This window comes from Tamandua tetradactyla, chromosome 21, assembly GCF_023851605.1.
Source record: "Tamandua tetradactyla isolate mTamTet1 chromosome 21, mTamTet1.pri, whole genome shotgun sequence".
Taxonomy (NCBI): domain Eukaryota; kingdom Metazoa; phylum Chordata; class Mammalia; order Pilosa; family Myrmecophagidae; genus Tamandua; species Tamandua tetradactyla.
Window position 1 is genome coordinate 13,609,689 of NC_135347.1, and position 18,663 is coordinate 13,628,351.

The following is an 18,663-nucleotide window of genomic DNA, read 5'->3' on the forward strand; positions in this document are numbered from 1 at the left end:
CCAGTTCTAGCCACTTTCTATCTGGTTTGCTCCTCTCGATCTTCCTATTCTTTCTATTTTCTGTTTTCTTCTCTCCCCTGCTTAGAATAACAAATCAATTCAGGCTATCCTCTCAAAAAGAAGTGCTTTAACATGTCTGCAGAAGACTTGGAATCTGTAAATAAATATTCAGGTCTTTAGGGTTTCACCTTCAACTTATTCCCAGTGCCAATATGGTAATTTTTTCTTGAAAATCAACTGTGGCTGGGATGTAGGATTTTGTAAGAGCAAAGCAGGTCATGCTGAACCACTGATTAGGTATGGGGGCAGAAGCATCTCCTAGGAAAGGCAGTGATTTTCCCATAAGGTGGTGAGAATGTGATGCAAGCCAAAAGTTAGGTGTTTGCTTAGTGTTTGCCGAGGAAGAATGAGCTGGCAGAGCAGGCAAGTTAAAGGAGAGAATAATTGACAGAGAAAGATCTCTGAGGTGGCATGACAGATCAGGGTAGAAAACTAAAGTGGAGGGATTACCCTTTTTCAAGAGGAAGGATACATCTTTGATGGAGATAGCAGGAAAGATGATAAAAAATTACAGTTGAGATGCATTTGTAGGTGACAATGGTGGTCAGTGGAAGGTATACTCCTAAAATGACGGATTTTTTCTCAATGAAGTCAGGACCAAAGTCATTTGCTGAATGAGGCAACAGTGATCAGCATTGTAATGGAAGAACATTAGTTATCCATGCTCCCAGTCTATAATTTTGTACACTCTTTTCCACCATTTTTACTTACCTATAGGTAGAACAGATAAGAAACATGATGCTATGCATGCTGGACAGTAGTTTCATGAGTCCAGAAATATAAAAAGACATGAAGACGAGTGGGTAAAAACAGTGATGAAACAAAAGTGTCATCTGAGGGGAGTAGGTAAATTGGAAGAAAACTGAATGGCTCAAAGAAATGGATATGGATAAGATCAGACATAATGAGAGTAAAATAATGATATGGAAGAAGATGAGGTTGCTGACTGAGGGTATGCTATTAATGTTTTAGGTATCAATTGGAAATCAGTTTAAAATTATGACATAGCCTAGAGTATGATAATGTGAATGTTTTTTTTTTTTTGTGAACTGGAAATGAAATCATTGGAGATAAGGAGGTCAGGGAACTCTGAAATTAGGATATTTTATTGGTGATCCATAGGACAATCGGGTGTTTATGGAAAACCTTGTAGTGATGGGATGATGGTAGTTAATGAAACAGTTAAAGAAAGATTGCTGCTCTAAAACTGAATAAAGAAATGCCTTCTTTGAAAACCACACACACGCTATAGGTACAATCCTTACTTTAAGAGGCAATTATAGAAAAGTGACATATAGTTGAATAAAGAAATAATAGAAAAGTAAAACAGATGACAACTGCTTGAGAAAAGTTCTCTTTCCATATTAAAATTTCATGGGGTATTAATGGTATAAACTAAAGAACAGAGCATATTTAGACATAATGTGTGGAGCAATGTAAAAACTCTGGAAACTGCTGTTTTTGCAAAACATATCATCTCTCTGAGGAAATGGGATTTTCCTCTAATATGACACAGAGTCTGATTTCATTTTGCAGATCATCATCTCACAAGAATGGTTCACCCACCCACAAGAATTTCACCGAAGAACAGGGAAATTCTCTCAGGCTAAGCTGTTACTACTCCCCAAAATAAAACTGAATATTATATATTCTTTCTCAGTTGCCACTTTTTAGGTTTCTGTGACAATATCTAAGGAAAGAACAATTCCTTAAAAAGAAGACATCCAAATAGTGTAATAAACCAAGAGGTTCTATTGATATCAAGCAGCTAGGGTTAAACTGCAAACTACTTGATACCAAAGTTGCTAGAATTGTACAAATAATGAAAACTATATCTTCAACATCAGACTATGATTTTTTTTAAAAAAAGAAAACTCCAATGTTAAACTAGAATTCATACTTTTATTTATTCACTTATTCAAGAAATATTTACAACTCAACAACAAAAGAAGAAACAACCCAATCATAAAATTGGCTAAAGATATGAATAGGCATTTTTCTGAGGAGAAAATACAGATGGCTCAAAAGCACATGAAGAGATGCTCATTTTCACTAGCTATAAGGGAAATGCAGTTCAAGACTACAATGAGATACCACCTCACACCTATAAGAATGGCTGTTATTAAACAAACAGGAAACTACAAATGTTGGAGAGAATGTGGAGAAATTGGAACACTTATGCACTGCTGGTGGTAATGTATAATGGTACAACTGCTATGGAAGACAGTTTGGCAGTTCTTTAGGAAACTAAATATCGAGGTGCCCTATGACCCAGCAACACCACTACTTGGTATATAACCAGAAAAGCTGAAAGCAGTGACACAAACAGACATGATGTCCATAGTAGCATTATTCACAATTGCCAAAAAGATGGAAACAATCCAACTGCTCATCAACAGACAAGTGGATTAACAAAATGTGGTATATATTTATGATGGAATATTATACAGCAGCAAGGCAGAATGATGTCCTGAACCACATGACAAGATGGATGAATCTTGAAGACATAATGCTGAGTGAAATAAGCCAGACACAAATGGATAAATACTGTATGATTTCGCTTTTACAACCATGGTAAAGGAAAACTCAGAGGCTTATAATATAGAATATAGGGGACCTAGCGCTACACAGAAGCTTGAGATAGGTGAATAGTTAGCTAATGAGGATGAAGTCAAATGTAAGGGAATAGATAGAAGTGAAGGCAGTTCACTAGTGGGTCTATAAGTAATATCATTATATTGAAGGTGAACATGATTGAAAGGGGTTGAATAGACCCATGTGTCCCACCAATTAACTTCTTTGTTCATTATTCAATTAACAAATATAAATAAATTCTTGCACAACTTACTTCAAAGGTATGAATCTTGTACAAAGAGTGTATAAGTTCTGGGTATAGGGGGAAATCTGCTATTGCTATGGACTATGTTTAACAGGAAAACATCAACTGTACCGCAGCAATACCAGAGGTAAATAATGGGGGGAGGGATAAGAGTTAAGGGAAGGTTTAGATTTTATATTTGGTGAGGGTGTGTTTAGTGGTATCTTTCTCTTGGGAACAATTAAATTACCTAAAATTGAGAGTGTTCATGGACTGTTGACTTTGGACATTATACATGATGCCTAATGAATGGAGGTGGATGAAGGATGCACTGACTGAGAAGTAGATTGGTGAATGATGGCATATAAATATGATCAAATACTTTGTTGCTCAAAAAAAAAATGAAGTTGTGAGGCGTGCGACATTGTGAATGAATCTGAGGAACATTTGGTGAGGCAAAATAAGCCAAAAGCAAACGAACGCTATTATATAGTCTCATTTGTAAAATGAGAAAACAGGGGCCTAGATTGTAAGCTCTTATAGCAGTCACATTTAGCCTGGAGTGGTAATTATTGTTTCTGGATTATGAGAGGCTGTTTTATATATGTATCACTTGGTATTTAGAGTTAAGAATGAATCTGATGAGGTTGGGATTAAGGTAATTCAGAATATAGGGGTATGGAAGACATTGACTATATTTTAGAACCTCACCTACTCTTTGAGACCAAAATAAGAAAAGTTTATTTTGTCCAGAACCTAGATTTTCTGTATCACATAATCTAACTCAACCTGTCTGGATAGAACATTTAAAGAATCCAAACACAGGGAGCCAAGAGTAAGAATGAGGGCCTTTAATCTTGTATAGTTTAATTTAATGCCTAGATATATCCTAGGGTATATTAAGTGGATCATCAAAAAGTATTGGCAAAGTCCCTTGAGGGATGGGATTAAAAATATGGAACTATTAAACTTTATCATCAGGGAATCCCCTGTTACTGTGTCAAACTTTAGGGACACCAAAATCAATAGACCATGCCCTTGATCTTGAGGTTTACTCTTGTGAAGCTTATGTAGGTAACACAGAAGCTTAGCCTACCTACAGGTATGCCTAAGAGTTACTTCTGGAGGAATTTTTTTGTTGCTCAGATGTAGCCTTTCTCTGTCTAAGCCCAACTTGGCAAATGAAATCATTGCCCTCCCCACTATGTGGACACGACATCCAAGGGTGAAAGTCTCCCTGGCAGCATGGGGGATGTCTCCCAGGGATGACTCTGGCCCTGGTACCATGCAATTAACAATGCCATCCTGACCAAAAGAGGGGAATGAAGTGTAACAAATAAAGTATTAGTGGCTGAGAGAGTTCAAATAGAGTCAAGAGTTACTATGGAGGTCACTCTTATGAAAGTGTCAGTAGGACATTGTTACCTACCATAGCTTGCCAAACCCCAACCAAAACCATTCCTGTCAATCCTAAAGAACACCCACAGCATTAGATAAGATTTTACAAAGGTTTCATGCACTAGGGTAACTTTCTAGAAATCTATAACTTCCAGATGGGCCCCTGGACCAGATAAGTCCCTAAATACAGAGGGCTCAGCCTCTCCAGCACATCAACTAGTTCCACCCCCTATCCCATATTATCGACAGCCCCTTCCAATGTGGCAAAGTTAGAATGGGCATTTTCCAAATACCCTTATAGAGTATGAGAAAGATCAAAGTTGATAGTGGAGTTATGAAGAGAAGGTAGGGTTTAATAAATGAGTATGATTGCTGAATCATTAAACTGATATTTCTATTGGTCTCCAGCAACTAGAAATAAAAACCTAAAATTGTGGAATCTTAACCCATACCAAACTCTGAAATCTATCCTACAACTAATTGTTGAGATGTGCTTTGAAATTTATTGTTTTTTTGTATATGTTATTTTTCACAAAAAAGAAAAAATATTTCTTCTAGCCTCCAGTGTTTTGGAGCAGCTAGAAGAAAAAATCTGAAATAGTGGAAGATAACTCGTAACAAACTCTGAAATACGTTCTGTAACTAGTTGTTAAAGTTTACTTTGAAAATCATTGCTTTTTCTTTCTTTTCTTTGTATATATGTTATATTTAACAATAAAAAATATTTTTAAAAAATATAATTTATGCCAAGAACCAGGAATATAATGGTGAGCATTATCAAAAAGAAAAAAAAAAAACATGTAGTTTTTAGCAAGAGTCACTTTCAGGTATTAAGTCATATATATTTCTGCCAGGAGGCAAATATGGTCCTGTTTTGTTTTGAAGAATTTTAGGTGTAGTCTTACCTGAATTTATTTTAATAACTAAATATTTGTAAATCTGATTTGGTGTATATCCTTGAGTTGATGAAACACTATCAGTTTTAGAAATAAAATGGACCAACAAGCCAAAAAAAAATTCCTATTGGTTGTTTGCTGAAAAGTGGTCAGTTTTCAAAATCTCTAATGAATGGTATGTAACTTGCTTAGTCAAAAAAGAAGAGAAAAAAATCTATATACAAGACCCACCAAAGCTAATGTGACAGAACTTCTTTACTTGGAGACTGCAGGATTGTTCTTTGAATAACCTCCTTCAGGGAACTTTACACTTCACTAGTTCAGACTCTTTAATTTAGAGGGAGGGGTAATTCAGTCATCTACTGTGTCTCAAGATATGTCTAATTAACCACTGACAAGCATTAACAAGAAAAAAGATCTGCTGTCAAAACTCACTTGACTAAAACTGGAATTGAAAACCATGACAGTAAAAACTGCAAGCTTTCTTAGCGTGTTGTTGTGTACTTTAAAAGCACCAGAGAACCTATTCAGCATTTAGGATGTAGGAATGCTAGGCCTTTTCCTGGAGGAGAGTCCATTCATGAATGAGAGCACACATAGTGTATTAGCCAAAGGCTCCTCCTAAGAGCAGATCACAGGATGAAATGGAGATTAGTTCAGCACTAATTCTGCTGGCGCTTTTTTGTATCGCTGATATTTTATTTCTTTTATTCATAGATTCTGTGGGGGAAAATTGAGGATAACATTTAGAAGTATTGAATTCCAAGTATTTGAAAAGCCATGTGAGTTCATTGCAGTTTCTAAGAGCCCTGATCTTTCTGGGTATTTTGGTTGTGCCAATATAGTAATTGTGAATCTCTTCTTAACAGTCTGTACTTAGAGTCTCCACAGGAAAGAGAAGAAAGACCCTTCAGGGATGCTATATCTTTATTACAGCTACTGAATGTACATGGACTCTGCCAGATTATTTTATTCATCTCCCAAATTTAAACTTATGCCACTGGCTGATTAAAAAAAAACTCCAACAAAAACTTGTGCAATCTGAAATACTAGTGGTCAATGAAAGGGAGTGGTAAGGGGTATGGCATGTATGAGTTTTTTCTTTTATCTTTCTTTTGCTGGAGAGATGCAATTGTTCAAAAAAATGGTCATGGTGATGAATACACAATTATGTGATGATATTGTGAGTCACTGATTGTAGCCATGTCAAGCATGTTTGTATGCCAAGAATGTTTGTATGTTTGTTCATTGTTTAAAACAAAAATACTTTTGAAAAACGTGCAAACAGAAAAAATTTTGCACATATTGATGTATAATACAGAAACTATCACACAAGCACAAATTTGAAAGGGAAAAAGTAAGTGTAACATCAAAGAAACATTTCTATGAAGATCCTATGGGCTCTCTGGAGGAGCAGTGAGCTTTAAGAAAAGAGAAATTCAGATAGGATTTTTCTATTGGTCAACTGTTGCTTTTAGAAAAATTGGTTTGCAAGTACAGAAATCTGGAAACAAATTAGTTTAAGCTGAAAATCCAAATCCAGGATCTCCAACAATATCATTAGCAATATCTCTTGTGCTTTCTCTTACTCATCTCTGCTGTGCTGTCCTTTATTTTAGCTTCATTCCAGACAAGGTATTCTTGACTTTTACCTTGGAAAGAGGACCATCAGTAACTTCAGCCTTTAATTCAACCAGCCTACAAACCTCAAGGAAAGAGACTGCCTTCTCCCCAATGATTTCAGGAAAATCCATGGAAATCATTGATTGCCTGGCTGGGCAGAAATCCATCTCTGTACCAAACCCACTGGAAGTTGTATGACATAAGTTTTTAGGAGTATATTAAGCCTCCCTATGTGGCCCAGTACATGATAAAAGTTTGCAAATATTACATGGATAGCTAGTTCCTAGACCCAAGCATTCTAATTAAGGAGGAAAATGCACCATTTACTGGCTGATGAAATAAGGCATGTACCATATTGTGTAAGGTGCCTTCTTAGAGCTGGTGCCATCTCCAGCAGGTTATTCCATTCTTCCAGTAAGCCAGTAGCTTCTCAAAGATAGGGCACATGGTAAAACCAGCAAGTCTGGTGTGTGACACCATTGTCCTTGCATACATTAATTGTGGGTAGAGGAAAACGAAAAGAGGAACAAGAAGTAACTCTAGAACAGAGATCAGGATCGAATGGTATAAAAGAGGACAAGGAAAAGTATTTTAAGAAGAGGGGAGTGGTCCATCCCAAAACAAGATGGTTAACTTAAATGTTTCAGTGCTCCATCCCACCACAGAACCTTTGAGCAACCAGCAAGAACTGGCAAAACATCTTTCTCAAAGGTCCAGAAAACAGTTAAAGGATTGCATAACAGAACAAATGCAGAATCAAGAAAAAGGCCACTTAAAAGCAACAGTATTTGCTGGTGCCCTGGCTGACTCCTAGTCTATATTCTTACCGGCTTAGTGTGGACCTGATCCTGGTGCAGGTTCCTGGTCATTGGACCCCGTACCAGAGGGAGTAGAGTAACTCTCATGCTAATCCTAGCAGCATGCTTATATGGCCCAACCTGTTTTGTGGTGGCCTAAGAGACCCACAATCCAAGAACTTGCTCTGAATGTGAAAGATGGTTCACAAAACTCTACTACAGTATGCTATGTAAGAGGAGTTAAGTTGTGGTGCCTGGGGCAAGGGATTGATGGCTGTAGGTATACAGCGCAGTGCCCAGGAACTTGCAGAAACTATCTCCTAGGAAAGTGGGGACATTCATAACCTTGTTAATGGGAGAATTCCAAGGGCCAAATGATGGATATGCAGAAAGGTCAAAGGTGGCCCCTGTTTCAACCTGGAGCTATTCTCCAGACTTATTGTATGGATAAGCCCTGAAGAATAGCGCTCCCACAGTCAATCTGCAAAAGCTGGGAAAGAAGTTTTTATTCCTTTTCTTTTTTATTAGCTTCTGGTATTCAAGGAAAACTCTGCCATAACATTAGCTGGATACAAGCTAAAGGTACAGATGCCACAGAGTCTAAATTCCAGCAATAAGACACAAATATATCAAAATACCTGGCACAGTTTTAAAATCACAATCAGTTGCTTGAGTCAGTTCAATAAATGGCAACACAACAAATCTAAGTTACCTAAAAATATTCCCTCATTATTTCAGCACATTTAAAATCCATTTCCATTAATATTCTCCAGATATTTTTATTACATGAATGAATACATTCCTTCTATTAATGTAACTCTTGTTTTCCCTCCTCTGTTTTTGTACATTACCCTATTTGAGGTTGAATTCTGGTTACCACCCAAGTCATAGTGACTTTAGGGCATGATTATGAGCTTTCCTCTTTTACAAGGGAGGTGAGCTTCATATGGCAAAGGCATGTGGTGGCAAGTGTTTCAGATTATTTTTTTGCATGGGCAGGCACCGGGAATTGAACCCCATCTCTGGCATGGCAGGCGAGAAGTCTGCCTGTTGAGCCACTGTGGCCCATCCATCTCAGAAGATTTGAAGAGTGCTGGGTCCAAGTTCTGTGTGTGCCTACTGTTTTTTCCTATTGTCAGGATCCTAGTTTTTCCTGATTGTTTTCCTAATTTACCTAAGAGACATAGTGAGGTTGTGAATTCAACTGACATTACAGTGAGCCGATCCAAGAAACAGTTTCTGGGTTTGGTTTTCAGTGACCTCAGGTTCCAACAAAGTTTCTGGAAATGAGATTTTTCTGTTTTGAGAAAAGTATTTTAAATTTGAATGCCTTTCTCTCAGTTTATAATCTAATGCCCTCAGGAACAATTCTTCTTCCCTAGTAACCCAGAGATTTGCTCCCAGCATACAGACTGGAGGTTAGCTGTGTCGCTACTGCATGGCATGAGCTGCTGGCTTTATATGCTAGAATCTGTACAGAAGTTTCATCTACATTTTATCCCATTGAAGCTTCTCCCACCAGTCTTCTCAACTTACTGAGAACAGCCAGGGGCACATATTGATGTTTCTGGTGCTCCTCTCACCAATCCAATTATCATGGCAAAAGTGAAGGGGAGTATTTTGCTCTGTGTGTTATAATGGTGAGAGGGTGGGTGGGAGGAATGCTTATAATTAATCACTCCCAGCCTGGTTATCCTCTGAAGTATTCAAATTTATTTCTTAACTTTATACAAGTAAATAAGTGGGCTTCTGATAAAACATTCCTTCAATTCTTCACTTCTCTTTGCCTTTAAGTCCAGGATGGTAGCCCTTCTGTTTGTATAAATTATGCGAAATGCTTGTCAGCTTTGTGTGCAGTTCAAAGAGTCCAAACTATCAGACAAAAGAATTTTCCATAAATTCTTCCTGGACAACTATGTTCCCAGTCCTGACTTCCTCTGAGATGTCTGGCTGGATCCATGTTCAGCCATACCCTCCTTAGAAAAGGGTTGTTCAGTTAAATGCTTACATGGAGCCCTGTTCTCTAAGGAATCATTTCCTAGAAGCTCAGGGAGATCCCTGATAAAGCCACTTCTGGTCCTAGTCTTACAGCACTTAATCTGGACAGGCTGAGAACTTTCCAAATTATTAATTTCTTGTTCCTTTATGCTTAAAAGTTTAATTCTCAACTTATCCCTTTCCACGGTCATTTTACTATGCGCTCCAAGGAAAAAACCAGGCTGTACCTTCCATACTTCGCTTGGAAATCTCCTCAACTAAATATTCAAGTGCATTGCCTACAAGTTGTACTTTCATTGTAACATTAGGACATGATTCAGCCAAATTCTTTGCTACTTTATAACAATGATAACTTATCCTCCAATTTCTGGAAACATTTATCATTCCCTCCTAAGGCCTCATTGGAAGTTACCTTTAAATGTACATTTCTACTGGCAGCAGTCTTATCAAAGCAATCTAGGCTTTTTCTATTAAGTGCCTCAAAGTTCTTCTAGCCTCTACTCCTTACTCAATTCCAAAGCCTTTTCCACTTGAAGTATTTGTAATAGCAGCACTCTACTATCTGGTACCAAAACTCACTTATATACAGTGAGTTGGCTTACACACCTGGGATTTATTGTCTCATGGTTTCGGAAACTAGAAGGCTTGCTTCCTCCCAGAGTTGGTAGCATTCTAGGGGGCTGGCAATCCTAGAGCTCACTGGCTTTCCTGTCACATGGTGATGATCTCTCTTTCCCTTCTAGGTTCTGGTGACTTTCAGCTTCTCACTGTTCCCTGTGACTTTCCATGGCCTTCTCTTTAAGGTCTCCAGTAATAGGATTAAGATCCATCCTGATTCATTTGGCCACAACTTAACTAAAAATAAAATCTTCAAAAGGTCCTATTTGCAATGGGTTCATATCCCCAGGAAGGAATTAAGAACATGTTTTTTTGTTGTTTTTTTCTGGAGTGCATAATTCAACCTACCAAAGCCCATGAAAGTTGGACTTTTTCTATTTTTACACACCTTTGTATGCCTGGAACCCACACAATGTGTGGCACCCCGGGAGAACTCAATGCAATTTTCCCAAGTGAATATGCAACAAGGTCATTCATTGTAATCACACTGGTTTTAAATGTACAGAACCCACACAATGTGTGGCACCCCGGGAGCACTCAATGCAATTTTCCCAACTGAATATGCAACAAGGTCATTCATTGTAATCACACTGGTTTTAAATGTACAGAACCCACACAATGTGTGGCACCCCGGGAGCACTCAATGCAATTTTCCCAAGTGAATATGCAACAAGGTCATTCATTGTAATCACACCGGTTTTAAATGTACAAAGTTACTTTATGTTCTAAAACTGCTCTATTCTAATCTTCCTTTTAGACCCTACCCCCCTGGGAAATGAAAATATAGACTTGCCGTTTGAAAAGCATTCCAGTGTCTTTTTTCAGTTTACATACTCTAAATAGAACATCAGGGCTGGTTTAAATAACCTGTGTGTTTTTGTGTGTTTGTGTGCATGAATGTGTGTTTACTTTCTGAGCACTTTGCCCTTTCCCCTGCTCTTTTCTAAAACGATGTCTGGGCATAGGAATGGATGGTTCTTAAAGAAGCAGGGGAAGAAAGAAATCATTTAATTCACTCATTGTCCTCTAAGGTATCTGAGTCCTCTGGTGAACTCAGCAATATTCCTTCTGTGCAGATCACTTCCTGCCCTGCAGGCATGTGTGGATGCCTGGGGCTAGTAGTACACTGGGGTCTACCAGCCACAGGCCTTTCAGCTGGATAAGAGCCTGCTGGAGCCCCATGCTGGTGCAATCTCAACTGGGTTCTTGCTAGTGCTTTGGGCCTTCTGAATTTCTGCCACATACCTGATGCAGCTGCTGATTGAACCCAAAGCCTCTGAACCAGGGTGGCCTTCTCCTCTCACCAGGAAGAACGCAAAAGGGCTATAGCTCCTAAAACGCTGTTCCTTTCTTTCTTTTTTAAAATATTTTTATTGCGATATCTTCACACGCCATACAATCCATCCGAAATATACAATCAATGGCTCACAATCTCATCACATAGTTGTGTATACATTGCAATGACATTTTAAGAACATTTGCATCACTTCAGAAATTTGCAATCTATCCAATTTTTTTACCCTTTATCCCACCCCCTATTATTTATTTATTTTGTCCTTATTTTTCACTCATCTGTTCAGACCCTGGATAAAGGGAATATCAGACACAAGGTTGTCATAATCACATGGTCATACTGTAAAAGCTATATAGTTATACAGTCTTCTTCAAGAATCAAGGCACTGGAACACAGCTCAACAGTTTCAGGTACTTCCCCCCAGCCACTCCAATACACCATAAACTAAAAAGAGATATCTACACAATGCCTAAGAATAACCTCCAGGATAACCTCTCAACTCTGTTTGAAATCTCTCAGCCACTGAAACTTTATTTCATTTCTCTCTTCCCCCTTTTGGTCAAGAAGGCTTTCTTAGTCCCATGATATTGGGTCCAGTCTCACCCTGGGAGTTCTGTTCTAAAATGCCAGGGAGATTTACATCTCTGGGAGTCATGTTCCACATAAGCAGGAGGGTGGTGAGTTCACCTGCCTTGTTGGCTTAGAGAGAGAGGCCACATCTGAGTAACAAAAGAGGTTCTCTGGGGTTAACTCTTACTCATGGTCATAAGTAGACTTAGCTTTTCCTTTTCAGTAGTAAATTTCATAGGGGTGAGCTCCAAGATTGAGAGCTTGGCCTATGTAATTGGTTTTCCCAAACACTTGCGAGAATGTCAGCAATTCCCCAGATGGGGAAGTTTAATAATTACTCTTTACTCTCCAGAAAGCTTTGCAAATACTTTTTTATTCTCTGCCCAAATCATTCTGAGATGTAATGGAACATCACACTAACCTGTTCAAATCAACCAGCTCTCACTCCCTATTCAAGATTCCAGGTAATTATGGTGTTTGAATATGGTGTTACTAAACGTATAAATTTTGTATCAAATAAACATCCCTTCCTTTATCTCACACAGAAGTTGAAGCTTTAAAATAGTCAATATCATCCTTTACCCTGTATTCTGATTTACCTTAGTCCTATCCAGATCAGCTTCATTCATATCTCTAGTCAAAGTCTGTTCACTCTTTCAACTTTTTTAACAGTTGTTGCATGGGGTAATGCTGACTTTCATAGCTTCAGAGCTCTACTTCTGAGTCTTGGGTGTCACACAAATACCCTAAGGTTCCAGGAACCAATCAGGTTATACACAAAGAGCTCAGCATCTCAGAATATAGAAATAAGTTACAACTCCAGAATAGATTTGGCTGCTGTAAGAGCTTACAATCTAGGAACCTTTATAACAGGCCTTAACATGATAACCTATGCTCTTGACTTCAATTCTCCATGTTTGCATATTATTGTTAGTCCATATGAGAGAGGCATGATAATATTTGTCTTTGTGTTCTTTTTTATTTTTTTTAAATATTTTTATAGACAAATTTTCACACACATACAGTCCATACATGGTAGACAATCAATGGCTCACAATATCATCATATAGTTGTGTATTCATCACAGTGATCATTTTTTAGAACATCCACATCACTCCAGAAAAATAAATAAAAAGGAAAAAGAAAAAACTCATACATCCCATACCCCTTACTCCTCCCTCTCATTGACCACTAATATTTCAATCTACCCAATTTATTTTACCCCTCATCCCCTGTTCTTGTTTGCTAGCTGCTGGAAATAGAACAGCTTTTAAAGGGATGAATTTCTTAAGTTGCAAGTTTATAGTTCTGAGGTTGTGAAAATGTCCAAATTAAATCAAGTCTATACAAATCACCAAATTAAGGCACCAAAAAGAGATTACCTTCACTCAAGAAAGCCCGATGAAGTTCAAGCTTTCTTTCTCAACTGGAAAGGCACATGGTAAACATGAGGACATCTGATAACTTTTTCTCCAGGCTTCTTGTTTCATGAAGCTCCCCAGGGGGCATTTTCCTTCTTCATCTCCAAAGGTTTCTCTTTGGTTGCATGGGCACTCGTGGTTTTTGTGGCTCTCAAGCTTTTCCCAAAAAATGGTCCTTTCTTCTTAAAGCACTCCAGTAAGCAAATCCACCTTGAATAGGTAGAGACACAATTCCATGGAAACCATCTAATCAAAAGTTGCCACCTGCAATTAGGTGGGTCATATCTCCATGGGAACAATCAAAAAGCCCCACCCAGCAATATGAAATTAGGATTAAAGAACTTGGCTTTTCTGGGGTTCACAACAGATTCAAACTGGCACACACCCCCTATTAGGTATTTATTTTTAACTTTTTTTTTTTACTCATCTGTCTGTACCCTGGATAAAAGGAGTATCAGACACAAGGTTTTCACAATCACACAGTCACATTATAAACATTATATCTTTATAGAATCATCTTCAAGAATCAAGGCTACTGGTACACAGCTCAACAGTTTCAGGTACTTCTTGTCTAGCCACTCTAATATACCGTAAACTAAAAAGGGATATCTATATAATGCACAAGAATAATCTTCAGGATAACTTCTCAACTCTGTTTGCCACTGAGACACTTTATTTTGACTCATTTCTCTTTTCCCCCTTTTGATTTAGAAGGCTTTCTCAATCCCTTGAGGTCAGGTCCTAGCTCATCCCAGAAGTTCTGTCCCAAGTTGCCAGGGAGATTTATGCCCTGGGAGTCATGTCCCACATAGTGGGGAGGGCAGTGAGTTCAAGTGCCAAGTTAGCTTAGAAAGAGAGGCCACATCAGAACAAAAAAATAGAGGTTCTCTGGGAATAACTCTTAGGCATACTTTTAAGTAAGTTTAGCCTATCCTTTGCAGGAATAAATTTCATAGGGTGAACCCAAAGATCAAGGGCTTGGCCTATTGATTTGGTTGTCCCCACTCTTTGTGAGAATATCAGAAATTCTCCAAATGTGGGAGTTGAATATTTCCTCCTTTCTCCCCAGTTCCCTAAGAGGACTTTGCAAATACTTCTTTATTCACTGCCCAAATTATTCATGACCAGGTCATATACAAACAGCTTAGTGTCTCAGAATTTAGAAGTATTGGTTACAATTCCTGAATATATGTGACTGTTGTAAGAGCTTACATTCTAGGACCCTTTACAATAGGCTCCAACCTGATAACCCATGCTTTCAACTTCAATTTACTGAGTTTTTATATTATAGTCAGTCCATATGATTGAGGCTTGATAGTATTTGTCTTTTTGTTTCTGACATTGCATTCAACATACAGTTCTTATGGTTCATTCATCTAGTTGCATGCCTCACAACTTCATTTCCTCTTGCAGCCGCTCGGTAGTCCATAGTATGTATACAGCACAGTTCTTTTTCTATTCCTCAGTCAATGTACCCTTAGGCCACCTCCATCCATTGAAAATTGTGAATGTTGTTGCCATAAATGCCAGTGTGCAAGTGTCCATTCCTGTCCCCACTCTCAGTTGCTCCAAGTATATATCTAGCAATGGATCTATGGCAACCCAACCCCTAGCCTCCTTTGGAACTGACACATTGCCTTCCAGAGGGGCTGCATAACTCTGCTTCCCAACTTAAAATTTAATAGGTGAGGCAGACACAACTCTAAGGTTGAGTGCTACAGGGTGCTGCAAGAGCATTTAATGTGGAGGTGGTTATTGACCGAGGCAGGATGGTCAAACAAGGCTTCCCTGAGGAGGTGAAAACCAAGTCGTGGACCACAGGTATTTGAAGGGAATAGGGAAGGGTATTCTTTCCTGAGAGAATGCCATATTTAAATATCTTGTGTGGGAGGAACACAAATAGCCTTCTTACCCTTACTGTTCATTGTTTCATATGTGGTAAGAATAAAATTTGACTGTAGGCTAAACTAGGACTAATAAATACTAATGGCAAAAAAAATTGCTAATTAGGATCTCCTTTGTAGTTCTATTCTAATGGTAAGTCATTTGTCAAATTAGTAAAGTGCAGTGCCTTTTTACTAAATCACTCTTTGAAAATACTGGCTGTTCTTTACCCCAAACTAGCAAATAGAAAGATATTTGCTTTATCTTTTTTTTTTTAACATCTTTTATTGTGAAATATAACATATATATAAAAAAGTAAAAAATTTCAAAGTACATTTTAACAAGTTGTTGTAGAACAGATTTCAAAGTTTTGTATGGGTTACAATTCTACAACTTCAGGTTTTTCCTTCTAACTGCTCTAAGACACTGGAGACTAAAAAGAAATATCAGTATAATGATTCAGCAGTCATACTCATTTGTTAAATCCTAACTTCTCCTCCATCTTCTTTGATCCTTCTCCCAATCCTTAGGGATATTTGGGCTATACTAATTACAACCTTTTCATGTTGAAAAGGGGTGTCAACAATATGGGATAGGAGGATGGAACTGGTTGGATTCTTGGATTTCAGGACTTATCTGGGCTAGGAACCATATAAAGGTTTTAGGTTTCTGGAAAGAAATCTTAGTGCATGCAACTTTTGTAGGATCTCAGATAGAGTCCTGGGTGTTCTTTAGAGTTAATAGGAATGATGTTGGTTGGGATTTGGCAAATCATGGCAATTAGCAATATCTAGCTGAAGCTTGCATAAGAGTAGCCTCCAAAATAGCCTCTCAACTCTATATTTCCTTTATCTTGAAAGTAATAATGATTGAAGAAGACTTAACATTGATTAAAGCAAATAACTATTTAACTAAAAATAGACCTTAATGGAAAAAAAAAAACTGCTAAAACATTGTTTCCCTGTTTATGGGTATTGACGCAATTTGATCTTAAAGGATTATGTATGAAATATAATATAATTCCTGGGGAATTCACAGACACTCCTATTGGCCAACTCCCAGCTCTTGCCTACCACACCTTACCCCACCCCTCACCAGCTTCCTTTTCTATTGTGTGCCACTGCAGTAACAAGGCCTGTGCCAATTTGACATAAAAGCCACTTAAAAGTGGTAGGATCTCATAGCCTTTTGGCAGGTATTTGAAAGGAATAGGGAAGGGTATTCCCTTCCTATTCCATCCCTTACTGGCTCAGCACAGCTTGCCCTCCAACTGTGAATCCCTGGTCCTGGTTCCAGAGACAATCTGGCATTCAAGGAAAGCTCTGTTATAACACTAGCTAGATACCAAGGTTATGGAATAGATGTTTCATAATCTAATTCTAGCAATAACACACACAAAAAATATCAAAATGTCCAGATTATAAGACATACAAAGAAACAGGGAGTGAGAACCCATGCAAAGGAGGAGATTAAAGCATTGGAAAACAATCAATGAGGAGGATCAGACCTGGGATATTCCTCAAAAAGACTTTTAAAATAATGCTCCCAAACATAATGAAAGAGCTAAAGGAAAACATGGACAATGAACTAACAGAAATCAGGAAAATAATAGATGAACACAAAGGAAATGTCAATGTAGAGTTGGAAATTATGAAAAGGAACAAAACAAAGCTGAAGACCACAGTAACAAAAAAGAAAAATTTCCTGGAGAGGTTCAGCAGCAGATTGGAGCTGGTAGAAGAAAGAATCATGAACTTGAAGATAAGATAATTGATGTCATTCAGTCTGAGGAGCAGAAACAAGGAAGAATGAAGAAAAATAAACAGCCTGAAGAACCTTTGGAACACAGTCAAGTGTAGCAATCTATTCAGTGTGGGCAACACAGAAGGAGAAGAAACGCAAAGGGGCAGAGAGAACATTCACAGAAATAATGGCTAAAAACCTCCTCAATTTAACAAAAGACATGAATATATACATCCAAGATGCTCAACGAATTTCAAACAGGATGAACTCAAAAAAACCCACACCACACCATGTTATAATCCAATCGTCAAATATCAAGATAAAAAGAATTCTGAAAGCTGCAAAAGAGATGTGACAGGTCATATACAAAAGGCACCTTTATAAGATTGTGTAAATTCCTCATCAGAAACCATGGAGGCAAGTCTGCAATGGGAAGACATATTTAAAGTGCTGAAAGGAAAAACAAAACTGCCAACCAAGAATTTTGTATCCAGCAAATTTGTCTTTCAAAAATGATGGAGTAGGTGGGCCATGGTGCCTTAGTAGGCAGAGTTCTTGTCTGCCATGCTGGAGACCCGGGTTCTATTCCTGTGCCTGCCCATGTAAAAGAAAAGAAAAAAAAATGAGGGCAGGATGAAGACACTCCCAGATAAGCGAAAACTGAGGTTGTTCCTCACCACTAGACCAACCCTATAAGAAATGCTAAAGGGAGTTTTGCAGGTTAAAAGGAAAGGACACTATGACAGAGAATCCCCAGCAATCAGCCTTTCTTCAGTGAAGGTATCCTCTTGTTGATGACTTAATTTGGACATTTTCATGACCCTAGAACTATAAATTTGTAACCTAATAAATCTCCTTGTAAAAGCAAATCCATTTCTGATATATTACATTCCAGCAGCATTAGCAAACCAAAACACACAGGATAACTGAAATGTCACATTCCTTTGATTTTGATTGAAATTCAATTAATAAAACATGATTACTTTATTAAAAAAAAGGAAAGGACATTAGATAATTGATTGAAGTTGTATGAAAAAATAAAGATCTCTAGTGAGGGTAATGACATGGGTAAATAAAAATGCCAGTACTATTGTACTTTTGATTTATAACTTCATTTTTTATTTTCTACAGAATCTATATGGCAAATATGTAACACAAAGTGATAAATCAGAGGTTTTGGACTCATAATGTATAAACATGTAATTTGTGACAAGAACTACATAAAGACAGAGGAAAGAAGGGTATAGGAACATAGTATATACCATGAAATTCAAGTTGGTATCAAAGCAAACGAGGTTGTCATAGTGTTTAGGGTGTTAAATTTAAGCCCCATGATAATGATAAAGAAAAATATTGGAGAATATGCAAACTCACAGAGAAAGTTGAGGGCAGGGTATGAGGGGTGAGGACCTGGGGCACTGGGGATTTAATGCAAAACAAATACAGGATTGCTGTTTGGATGAAGGGAAAATTTCGGTAATGGATATTGGTGAGGTTTCTGCAACAATGTGAATGTGACTAATCCACTGAATGGTATGCTTGG

General features: G+C 37.9%; 2 long non-coding RNA genes across 4 annotated transcripts in view; one reads left to right on the forward strand and one right to left on the reverse strand.

The window, feature by feature from the left end:
• LOC143665480 (uncharacterized) overlaps positions 1-12,979 on the forward strand; it is a 58,718-nt gene extending 45,739 nt beyond the window's left edge. Inside the window, exons 3-4 of one of the 2 annotated variants that reach the window (XR_013166997.1) lie at positions 1,597-5,954; positions 6,042-12,979. This is a non-coding gene — a long non-coding RNA (uncharacterized LOC143665480). Of the gene's footprint in view, positions 1-1,596 lie in introns of both variants that reach the window. The other variant, XR_013166996.1, reaches the window with a different exon arrangement.
• LOC143665479 (uncharacterized) overlaps positions 1-18,663 on the reverse strand; it is a 103,637-nt gene that overhangs the window by 52,611 nt on the left and 32,363 nt on the right. The window lies entirely within an intron of this gene.